Genomic DNA, 11,452 nt, shown 5'->3' on the forward strand with positions numbered 1-11,452 from the left:
CAATTGGACCACTGTTTGGGCAAAATTTTGCATAATAGGAAAAGCCCGCTTAACAAAGTTGTTAAGAAAATGGGCCTTGAAGAGAGGTATGGTGGAAGTAGAGTCCACGGGTGGAGGAAGGATAGGTGGGCCAAGATGCGTATGAAGGAAAACGGGGCCCACTGGGAAGGCGTCCGTATTTAGGAAAGGGTTCAGGGAGAATTCAGGGAGATCAGAGAGAATGAAGGGAGATCGTGTGTTATGGCAAGAGTTGTTATGGAAGTTGTACTCCTTTCCATAATCAAGGTAGGATACATATAGGGTTCTTACCCTATAAATAGTCAAGGAAGCAATCAAAGAAGGGGATTCACATATACATCCATCCAAGAACACCCATACACAAGAATTCATGCTAGCAAGATTTACATTACGTTCCAATTGTATTCGTCTTCTCATTCAAAGCTAGTGCAATATTTGGCAGGGTACCGTCCCTCCCGCGGTTGTTCCCACATTGGGTTTTCCGCGTCACCAAATCTTACGTGTCAATTTACATTACAAGCATTATTTCCTTATTTAAAGTATCATCATACAAACGATTAATCAAATAACCAACGAGTAAGACCACATTGACCTAAAACAACCAATTTGGTAAAAATCACCTAAACAGTTTGGCGCCCACCGTGGGGCATTGTGGTCGTCAATCGTTGATAATCTAAGTACGCAAAGGATAAGCAAGCATCGGAATCCGTGTCAGGAAGCAGACAACCGTCGCCACCGCCGACCTCTACTCAAAATCCGTCATCGACAGTGGCAACGCAGGCTCCCGGACATACCTCAAGAATCACACCAACGGCAAAAACCTCTTTGCCTCCTAAAACTCCCCGCTTGTCACAACCTGGCTAGATCAGATAAGGGAGCAGCAAGCTCAGGCCTCACCCCGCCACCCAGTCCCACGCAAATCTTGCTCGCTGGCGTAGAGAACCTTCAGAAGGCCATAGAAAACATGAGAGAAGACCAGAAGAAAGCTGAAGCTGAAGCAAGGAAGAGAGAGAGAGAGAGAGAGAGAGAGAGAGAGAGAGAGAGAGAGAGAGAGAGAGAGAGAGAGAGAGAGAGAGAGAGAGAGAGAGAGAGAGAGAGAGCTTTGGGCACAGATAGATATCCTAAAACAGCAGTCTGCCACCCCAGCAAGCAGGGCAGCGGAAGGAAGATCCCCGCTAGTAGATCTGACACAGGGGGCATCAGGCAGCAGGAATCCACTTCGGCCGATACCAGCTGAACTGGTAACAAGGTTGGATCTAGCTACAATACCATCAGATGGAAGAATAACTCCACAAGGACTAGGATACCTCACACCGGATAACTGGCCGTCAGCCAGCCGTGTGGAAGCACGAACAGGCGGCACCCCTGTTAGCAATTCCGCAACAATTGACCAGACACCTGGAGCAGGATCCGAGTAGAACCGACAAGTAAACTGGCAGCAGGGAACAGTCGTTACTTCAACCCCCCTAGCTGCTGGGATACATCGCAACCTTCAAGAGTTTGGGTCAGGAGGCGGCATATTAAATCAGCAAGCAGCTGACAGGCAAACCCCAGATTCGGGTAGCATAACAAATCAGCAGTACTTGGAGTTAAGTAAGATGTTAAGCAGGGTTCCAGGACTGCCTCCCCCACTAGAGAAAGTAGCACCTGACAGTTATGTCGACTCGCCACTCGTGGACGCCATATCCATCAGAGTTATGCCAAAGGGATTCACGAGTCCAAATATGCCTCTCTTTGATGGCACAGCAGATCCCTTTGACCATATAAGCTAGTACAAACAGAAGATGATGACGGTGACAGCTGTAGGGCAAGTCAAGGAAGCTTGCATGTGTAAAGGATTTGGATCCACCTTAACGAGGCGGGCACTTCGATGGTTTGTGAGTCTACCCAACAGGTCAATATCCACATTTGCTGAGTTGGTAAACGCGTTCACCCAGCAGTTCGCAAGCAGCAGGAAGCCACAAAAGCACGGAGGGGATCTATACAGAATCGTCCAGTGGGCAGGAGAAACCATCGGAGAATACAACACCAGATTCAACAATGAAAAGGTGACAGTACGGGAATGTGATGTTTCGACAGCAGAAGAAGCCTTCAGAAGGGGCCTCCACCATGATTCTAACCTGTATAAGCAGCTAACTATGCATCCTTGCCATAGCTTCGAAGCAGTGCAAGAAAAGGCTGTTGCCGCAATCAGACTAGAGGAAGACATCCTAGCCAGAGCTAGCCTACCTAGTACACCAAGCGTTTCCAGTACCTCAGCCATAGAGAAGCCAGGAAGAAATCAACCTACCAGTAAGAGGGACGAAAGATATAGGCCATACGGAAGGGGAGTCAACAGAATCGAAGAAAATCTGCAACTCCCTACTCTGGCAGAGTATGAATTCACTACAGGCACCAGAGGAATCCTGAAGGCACTCAAGGATATGGGAGACAGGGTAAGGTGGCCCAAGCCGCCAGTAGAAGAACAGGCGTGGCGAAAAGATAGTAAACAGAAGTGTGAATTCCATCGTGATATTGGGCATAACACCGAAGACTGTTATACACTACGAAGAGAGATCAAACGCATGTACGAACAAGGTAAACTGAGCCACCTATTACCACGTGGGGGCAAGCAGCAGGATAAAGTAGGCTCCGAAAGCCTGCAAATCCACCCACATGCACCAAGATTATAAACGTGATAACAGGCGGCTCAGATTTAAGTGGGTTAACATACTCGGAAGCCAAGAGGCATGCCACCGGTACTAAAGGAGATAGACCAACAAATTCTTGCAGAATTTCTCACAGTGATTTACCAGCCGTCACCTTTGATGAAGGAGACACATATGACAAACGGGAACATCATGATGTACTCATAATCACCCTGTCAATGGCTAACTGCACAGTTAGAAAGGTCTTGGTAGATACAGGCAGCTCGGTGAATCTGATCATGCTGAAAACTATAGAAAATATGAGATTCAACGAGAAGGACCTGCAGAAGAAAACCATCCCGCTAGTAGGCTTCAGCGGGGAGACAGCCAACTCACTAGGTGAGATAGTCATCCCAACCTATGTAGGAGGGGTCAACAAGCAAATCAGGTATCTGGTCATAGATGGACCCTCCACCTACAACGTCGTGCAGGAAGACTCGCGGACCAAATGAAAGCAATCCCCTCAACATATCATCAATGCATAAAATTTCCCACTCCATGGGGGGTAGAAACAATACGAGGAGATCAGGAGGAAGCTAGAGGTTGCTACAAGAAAGCACTAAAGTGCACGACCAGTCCTCCAGCATAGCAATTACAAAAGCAGCCTGTCCAGGATGAATACATTGAGCCCCCAGCCGAGGAGCTAGATCAGATCAACATGGACAAGCTGCACCCAGAAAGGACCGTGTTAATTGGAGCCGGATGCACAGGGAACCTAAGACAGCAGTTAATCAAATTTCTTCAAGATAACATGGACTGTTTCGCATGTCACACGACGACATGATAGGAATAGATCCGTCCATCATAACGCATAAGCTCAGTGTTGACCCAAAGTGTAGACCCATCCAGCAGAGAATAAGGAAGTTTGCAGCAGAAAGGAATAAGGTAATTAATCAAGAGGTAGATAGCCTTCTGGCAGCAACGAAGATAAGAGAGGTAAAATATCCAGAGTGGTTGTCCAACGTGGTGGTGGTACCTAAGAAAAATGGGAAGTGGAGAGTATGTGTGGACTTTACCGACCTCAATAAATCATGTCCTAAAGATCCTTTCCCACTACCTCACATCGATCCAATGGTAGATGCGACAACTGGACATGAGATGCTGACATTCCTTGACGCATGGAGTGGGTACAATCAAATGAAGATGGATCCTGCAGATCAAGAAAAAATGGCATTCATGTCTGAAAGAGGAATATATTGTTACAACGTCATGCCATTTGGCCTAAAGAATGCAGGTTCCACATATCAAAGGCTGGTCAACCGCATGTTTAAAGAGCAAATAGGAAGAACTATGGAGGTATATATCGATGATATGGTAGTAAAATCAGAGAAAGCCAAAGATCATATGCAGCATCTGGCAGAAACATTCAGCACCCTGAGGGAATACAAAATGAAGCTAAATCCATCTAAGTGTACCTTCGGGGTATCCTTTGGGAAATTCTTAGGTTACATTGTAACTCAAAGAGGGATAGAAGCCAGCATCGAGGAGATCAAGGCTGTCTTGCAATTGGAGTCACCTGAAAAGCCTAAAGACGTTCAAAGACTAGCTGGCAAGGTAGCAGCCCTGAGCAGGTTCATCTCAAGGTCCTCAGATAAGTGCAGGTTGTTCTACGATATACTAAGGAAAAACCAAAAGTTCGAGTGGACCGCAGATCACGAGCTAGCATTCAGAGATCTGAAACACTACCTTAGCAGCCCACCACTGCTGTCGAAACCGGAACCAGGAGAACCACTGTTCCTCTACCTGGCCGTCACAGAGGTGGCAGTGAGCGCTGTTCTAGTCAGAGAACAGGAGATAGAACAGAGGCCAGTATACTACGTAAGCAAGTATCTGCTGCCAGCAGAGACCAGGTACACATCTCTTGAAAAACTAGTACTAGCTCTGGTAGTAGCATCTTATAAGCTGCGCCCCTATTTTGAGTCCCACACCATACACGTTGTGACCAACTACTCACTGAAGTCTATCATGAGGAAACCTGAACTGTCAGGCAAAACGTCGAAGTGGTCCGTACACCTTAGTGGATATGATATCCAGTATGACCCCAGAACAGCAATCAAATCGCAAGCATTAGCAGACTTTGTCTCAGACTTCAGCCCAGCCATCCAAAATCTGGCAGATGAGGAAATCCTCGCCCTAGAAGGGAACAGGATGGTAGAAGTCTGGCAGATGCATATCAACGGAGCCTCCAACCAGAGAGGGGCAGGTGTAGGGTTGATCGTTCGGTCACCACAGGGAGATCTGATAGCGCAAGCAGTAAGATGTGAATTCAAGGCAACTAATAACGAGACAGAATACGAGGCCCTGATATTAGGAATGCAGCTAGCTCGGAATTAGGGGGTCGCACTGCACATATCCAGTGACTCTCTACTAATAGTCAACCACGTGAATGATGAGTTTATAGCTAGAGATTCAAAGATGATTGCATACTTAAAAATAGCAAAAGAGCTAAAACAAAAATTCAAAACTTGAAAGCTCAAGCAGATTCCCAGGGATCAGAATGTGGAAGCAGATGCCTTAGCAACTCTGGGGACAACTTTCAAACCAACACAACTGTCCAGGATTCCTATCGCACATATGCTAGAATCTTTTATCCAAAAGACAGATGAAATAGACAAAGGAGAACTGGACAATCATCGGGACGAAGTGGGAGTTCAGACAGCTACGGAAGCCGGGGAAGGCTCTCAGCCAGTTGACCAGCCGCCTGATCAACCATCTGCACAGGCAGACGACTGGGATTGGCGCACACCCTACCTAGACTGGCTGCGTCATAATAAATTGCAGGATGACAAGAAGGAAGTGAGGGCTTTCAGAGTAAAGGCCTCCAGGTTTATACTTATTGATGATGCACTATTCAGGAAGTCACTGGCAGGTCCCTACCTATGATGCCTGAGCAAGAAGGAGGCACAGACTGTGTTACATGCTCTCCACAGCGGTGAATGTGGAAACCATGCAGGGGGCAGAAGTCTGTCAAATAAAGCTCTCAGACAAGGATACGTTTGGCCCACAATGAGGGCAGATACAACAGAATACGCACGTAAGTGTGACGCCTGCCAGCGTTCAGCACCAATGATCCATCAGCCAGTAGAGCCCTTGCACCCTATCATTTCTCTTTGGCGGTTCATGACATGGGGCATGGACATAGTAGGCCCCTTACCAAGAGCCACATGGAACAGAATATGGATGCTGGCAATGACAGATTACTTCTCCAAGTGGTTAGAGGCAGAAGCATTCACAGAAGTGAAGGACAAACAAGTCATCTCTTTCATAAAACGCAATATCATCTGCAGGTTTGGTATCCCATCAGAGATCATATGTGACAATGGCTCACAGTTCATCTCCAACGATGCTGAAGGGTACTATGCCAGATGGAACATCACCTTGAAAAAATCAGCCCCCAGGACTAGAAAGTCTAACGGGCAAGCTGAGTCCAGCAAAAAAATTATCATGGACAATCTGAGAAGGAGGTTGCAAGAGTTAGGAGGAAAGTGGGCAGATGAATTGTCACTGGTGTTATGGTCAGATAGAACGATGCCAAAGATAGCAACAGACCAAACACCCTTCAGCATGGTGTTTGGCGCGGAAGCAGTCATTCCATCAGAAGTCCTGGTTCCCACTCACGGGTATGGATGTATGACAGGGGAGCTGAACAATGCAGAGATGGTCAGAAACCTGGACACAGTAGATGAGCTACGAGCAAGTGCCAAAATACGTCTGGCTGCCTACAAACAGTCGGTGGCCAGAAGTTACAATAAGAATGTGAAAGTCAGGCTCCTGGAGGTAGGGGACCTGGTTCTCCGTGAAGTGTTTCAGAACACTAAAAATCGAAAGGCAGGTAAATTCGCCTACAAATGGGAAGGACCAAACCAGGTAGAAGGAGTTGTTGGCCATGGTGCATACAAACTGATGACTATGGACGGTAAAATCATACAACGCCCATGGAACATACTTCACCTGAAGAGATATTACTTTTAATAATAAGTATATTTTAGCTTACGGAGTAATGTACCATGAAAAGCCAAATTATTTTAAGACAATGAAATAAAAATCCGGTAGCAGGCATACTACGAATTCCATATCCTTTTCTGATATCTTTGTTTTCTTTCAACTTTCAAACTACTATTGGATGGTATGGTCTGACAGCGTCATGGGACCACAATTGCTCTGGTACCCCATGAGATGGCGTTAGGTACTTCATATCATTCTAATAGACTTTTCTGTTTTCAGGCTTCTCTAAGTACATCACTTCGAATTCTAATGTCTATGGTATGTTGAAAGTGTATCTAGTAGGACTGTCAACTGCCAACGCGGGGTGACAAGGCACATGGCACTCCAACGTGCCTAACCTACTTTCTCCATTAGGAGCACCCTCACCAGGCGGACTGTGGAACATACGAAAGGGAGCCTGGTTGACGGCTAAACACGCTTACCTAGCAACCCCTTATACCACCCCCTGGACGTAGCTCGCACTAATCGCAATTAATCAGGGCCCAGCATGCATGCATACAAATATGGAACGTAGGGATCTCTAAGCTACTAAAATCCTGCAGCGTCCCATTGGTCCTAGAACGACGATAAACTTGCCTAAATTACGCCCATATTGGCTTTAAACGTGATGAACACACCTTGGTCATGAACAAGGTTAAGTAGTCTAAAAACTGCGGCATACGCCTAAATCAGTCAAAAGACTGACACGGCAGCTAGCTGAGTCAAGTTCAGCCTCCTCAGGCCGACTCGACTGGTCTAAATCAGCCTCTAAGGTTGACACGGCCACCCCTCCTTACAATGCGGCACATGCCTAAATCAGTCAACAGACTGACACGGCAGCTAGCTGAGTCTGAGTCAGCCTCCTCTAGATGACATGACTCGCCTAAATCAGCCAACAGGCTGACGCGACAACCTCCTAAAATAAGAAAAACGAAATCTAGCACACAAGATGTAACTAAAACTTGCCTAACCACGGCAAGGAGCTTTCCAAAACATGGCCAAAAGTGCGGCCCCAGAGTTTCATCGCCACCATGGCGAGCTACCAGAAAAAGTCTAAAATATTACAAGTCTGCCACCATAGGGTCAGACTACCAAAAAAGTTCATTGATATAAAAAAAAAAAAAAAAAAAAAAAAAAAAAAAAAAAAAGACTTCTTAACTATCGGTCACATTAATGACCTCCACATCTAGCAACTCCTCTGCATGCTGACCATCTATTTCAGGTATCGGGCCATCTTGCACTCCCTCAACTGCCACAACTTCCTGAGTTCCGTCTGCAGCATCCTGGGGCAACCCAACATCTCCACCAGCAGCCTGCTCAACCAGCACAGGAGAATTCACCTCACCAACCTTAGGCATCAGCGCACTCAGATCAGGTTGAGCGGGATAGAGCATCTCCAGCTGCCTCTCCTCCTCTTCTATGGCTTGCTCGGTTGGAGCCTCCTCAAGGGCAGCACGCATCCCGCTGATCTTTCCCCGCCAGGTGGTGTAAGCAACATTTGTGGCCAGGGTGATCAACTCACTGATCCTCTCCTCAGAACGCTTCAAGGAGTCATAGAACGTGGTGCAAACCTCTTGGGTACGAGCCAGCTGATCAGCTTCCTCTTTGCACCAGCCAGATCCGCTTTTAGCTCAGCTACCTTCCCCCTCAAATCAGCACGCTTCTTCTCTAAATCAGCATTAGACGCAGTCAGCTCCCTGTTTTTGGCACTAGTGGCTCGGCTGGTGGTCTGCACTATGTTGATCATCTTCCTGTTGTAAAGAGCAGACTGGAGGGTCTGGGGCGAGAAAGATTAAAAGTTAGCAAGGAATTAAAGGTAAAAATTTAGAACAGGTGGAAGACGAAGATCACTCACCATGAAAGCGTTGTGCACATCATTCTCAGCCATTTCCTTTGGAGAAAATTCTGAGAAGGCCTCCTTTAGAGGAGGAAAAAGCAGCTGGTCGATTTCTGGCCAGTATGGCACCTTATCAACGTTCCCAAAACCCTCTGGGAAGTGAGCAATGATGCCTCCGCTAGCTGAAGTACGAGGACTGGTAGGAGGAGTAGGGGGATGACGAGACAGTGGGTCGACCTCCAAGGGTTCAGGCCTGGCAGAGCTAGAGTGAGTAGGAGGAGTCTGAATAAAGGCACCAGGAGCACTCCTCTTGGAGGCAGATGCCACGTCAAGGCTGGCAGCAGATCTCTTTCTTTTTGCGCTCTGGGGGATAGCTTCCAGAGGGTCAACTCTTGAACCTGCAAACAAACGTCATTTCAGGCGTCAGGAAAATTGAGTTGTCAGTAAGGTTGCATACAAACTTAAACGACTATAGAAAGCTTACCGGAAGATATGCTGTGAGACGATTGAAGGGGGTTGGAGGAAGAGGCAGGAGAAAATCCAGGAAGCAGGTCAGGAAACTTCCTCTCTAACTGAGGAATGCAGAATAACTTGTTGCGGGCAGGGATCTGGGCACCAATACGGGTCAGGTAGCAGGGACCTGCACGAGGACGATGAAGTAAGCTAGTAAGCAGCAAGATAAATGAATCAGATGACAGGAAGGCTACTTACTCGAAGTTATGACCCATTTCTCGAAAATGTAATCGGTAGGCGGCTGGATAGAAGCCTTCCTCATAAAGAAGAAGTCCTCGAACCATTTCTCATCCCGAGATTTTGACACATGCCTGAAAAGAGCCTCTCCAAAGCTCCGGAATGAGAATTGGCCCCTACCCAGGGACCTGATATCATACATATGGGCCAGATCGCCCAGAGAGATGGAGTTGCCAGTATTTTGACAAGCGGCCAAGGAATAGAGAAGAACCCTCCAGGCAGTGGCAGAAATTTGTGCCATGGTAAAATTATTTGTAAAGATGAAGTCTTGAACGAGTTTGGGAAAAGGGAAGCGAAGACCATATCTAAATGGGTATAAAAAAAACAAACCCACCCTGGACGGATGGCATCAGCTTGTTGGCCGGGCTCAGGAATGGCGACATCCACCCCATCACCAAGACCACGCAAATTTTTGATCAGAGGGATGTCGGCATGGGTCAGGGCAGAGTCACAGTCATGGGGGTGAGTGAAGAGTCCCCGGGAAGGAAATACCGGGTCAGGGTTGCGATCAGAACGTGTGGGAGTCGGTGATGACTGTCGAGTTTTGCCCATGGTGGAAAAAGGAAAAGGCAAATTAAGAAGAAAAGGAAGGGGGAAATACCTGGTGAAGAAGACTGCGGGAGTGAAACAGGGAAGCCGGCGGAAAAAGAGAAAAGGGAGAGATGAGAATAAGGGGAAGAGTTTTTGGGGAAATAGTGGAAGTGATTAAATGAAGTAGGGAGGGAGTTGAGGTTATAAAGGAGGAGAGAGAGAAGGGCGCGAGAAATGAGGGTGGCAGTGATGATGAGTTTGCATGAAAAGGAGTGCAAATGACGGCTTAGGGTTTTAGCAGTTGATTACGTAAACTCCTTGTTCGACACCTCGAAGCGTACTTCACAAGAAATTTGGGGCAAACTGTTTGGGCTAAATTTTGCATAATAGGAAAAGCCCGCTTAGCAAAGTTGTTAAGAAATGGGCCTTGAAGGGAGGTATGGTAGAAGTAGATTCCACGGGTGGAGGAAGGATAGGTGGGGCAAGATGCGTATGAAGGGAAACGGGGCCCACTGGGAAGGCGTCCGTATTTAGGAAAGGGTTCAGGGAGAAGTCAGGGAGATCAGGGAGAATGAAAGGAGATCGTGTGTTATGGCAAGAGTTGTTATGGAAGTTGTACTCCTTTCCATAATCAAGGTAGGATACATCTAGGGTTCTTACCCTATAAATAGTCAAGGAAGCAATCAAAGAAGGGGATTCACATATACATCCATCCAAGAACACCCACACAAGACTTCATGCTAGCAAGATTTACATTACGTTCCAATTGTATTCGTCCTCTCATTCAAAGCTAGTGCAATATTTGGCAGGGTACCGTCCCTCCCGCGGTTGTTCCCACATTGGGTTTTCCGCGTTACCAAATCTTACGTGTCAATTTACATTACAAGCATTATTTCCTTATTTAAAGTATCATCATACAAACGATTAATCAAATAACCAAAGAGTAAGACCACATTGACCTAAAACAACCAATTTGGTAAAAATCACCTAAACAACCACCATACTCAGCTCCATCTCTTCCTGCTCAGACAGAGAACAAACCCAGCTTAAGAATGCGACACCAAGTAGACCCTTTCAGCTGTTGACCCTGCTAAGCTACCGCCCTCCTACTCGGCTGAGAATACATATTCCAAATGGGCTATTTTCGTTGATTGTGCTCGGCGCCGGGCAACCCACCGGCCGCAGACCACCCAGCCTACACAGCACCTCCTCCCATCAAGCTATTACACATGCTCTCCCTGCCGCCTAGCAGGCCCCCCTACCCGGCTCGTGACACAAGCCACGAGCTCCTTCCTCTTGCTTTCATGTGCTCGGTGCCGGCGCCTTGTACTGCCGCCGGTTGATCAGTTGTGGCCCCCCTTATGAGTGTTCCCTTTCTCGTGTTTCCCGTTTTCCTTTTTGTCTTGTTTTGTATAAATACCCCATCCCCATGTGTTTATCGACACATTAGTGAGTTGGAGATATTTTAATCAATAATTATTATTATTATTATCATTATTGTTATTAAATTACATAATAATTAGAGTATCCTCTCTATTTTTTACTCTCTCATTTTTCTTCACAAACCCTAGTTTTAATTTACTTCGTCTCTTAATTTTGCTTTAATTAAAGTTGTAATCTTTCTTCGATATTAGTTTAATTACTC

The sequence above is a fragment of the Silene latifolia genome, chromosome X (genome assembly GCF_048544455.1).
Source record: "Silene latifolia isolate original U9 population chromosome X, ASM4854445v1, whole genome shotgun sequence".
Classification (NCBI taxonomy): domain Eukaryota; kingdom Viridiplantae; phylum Streptophyta; class Magnoliopsida; order Caryophyllales; family Caryophyllaceae; genus Silene; species Silene latifolia.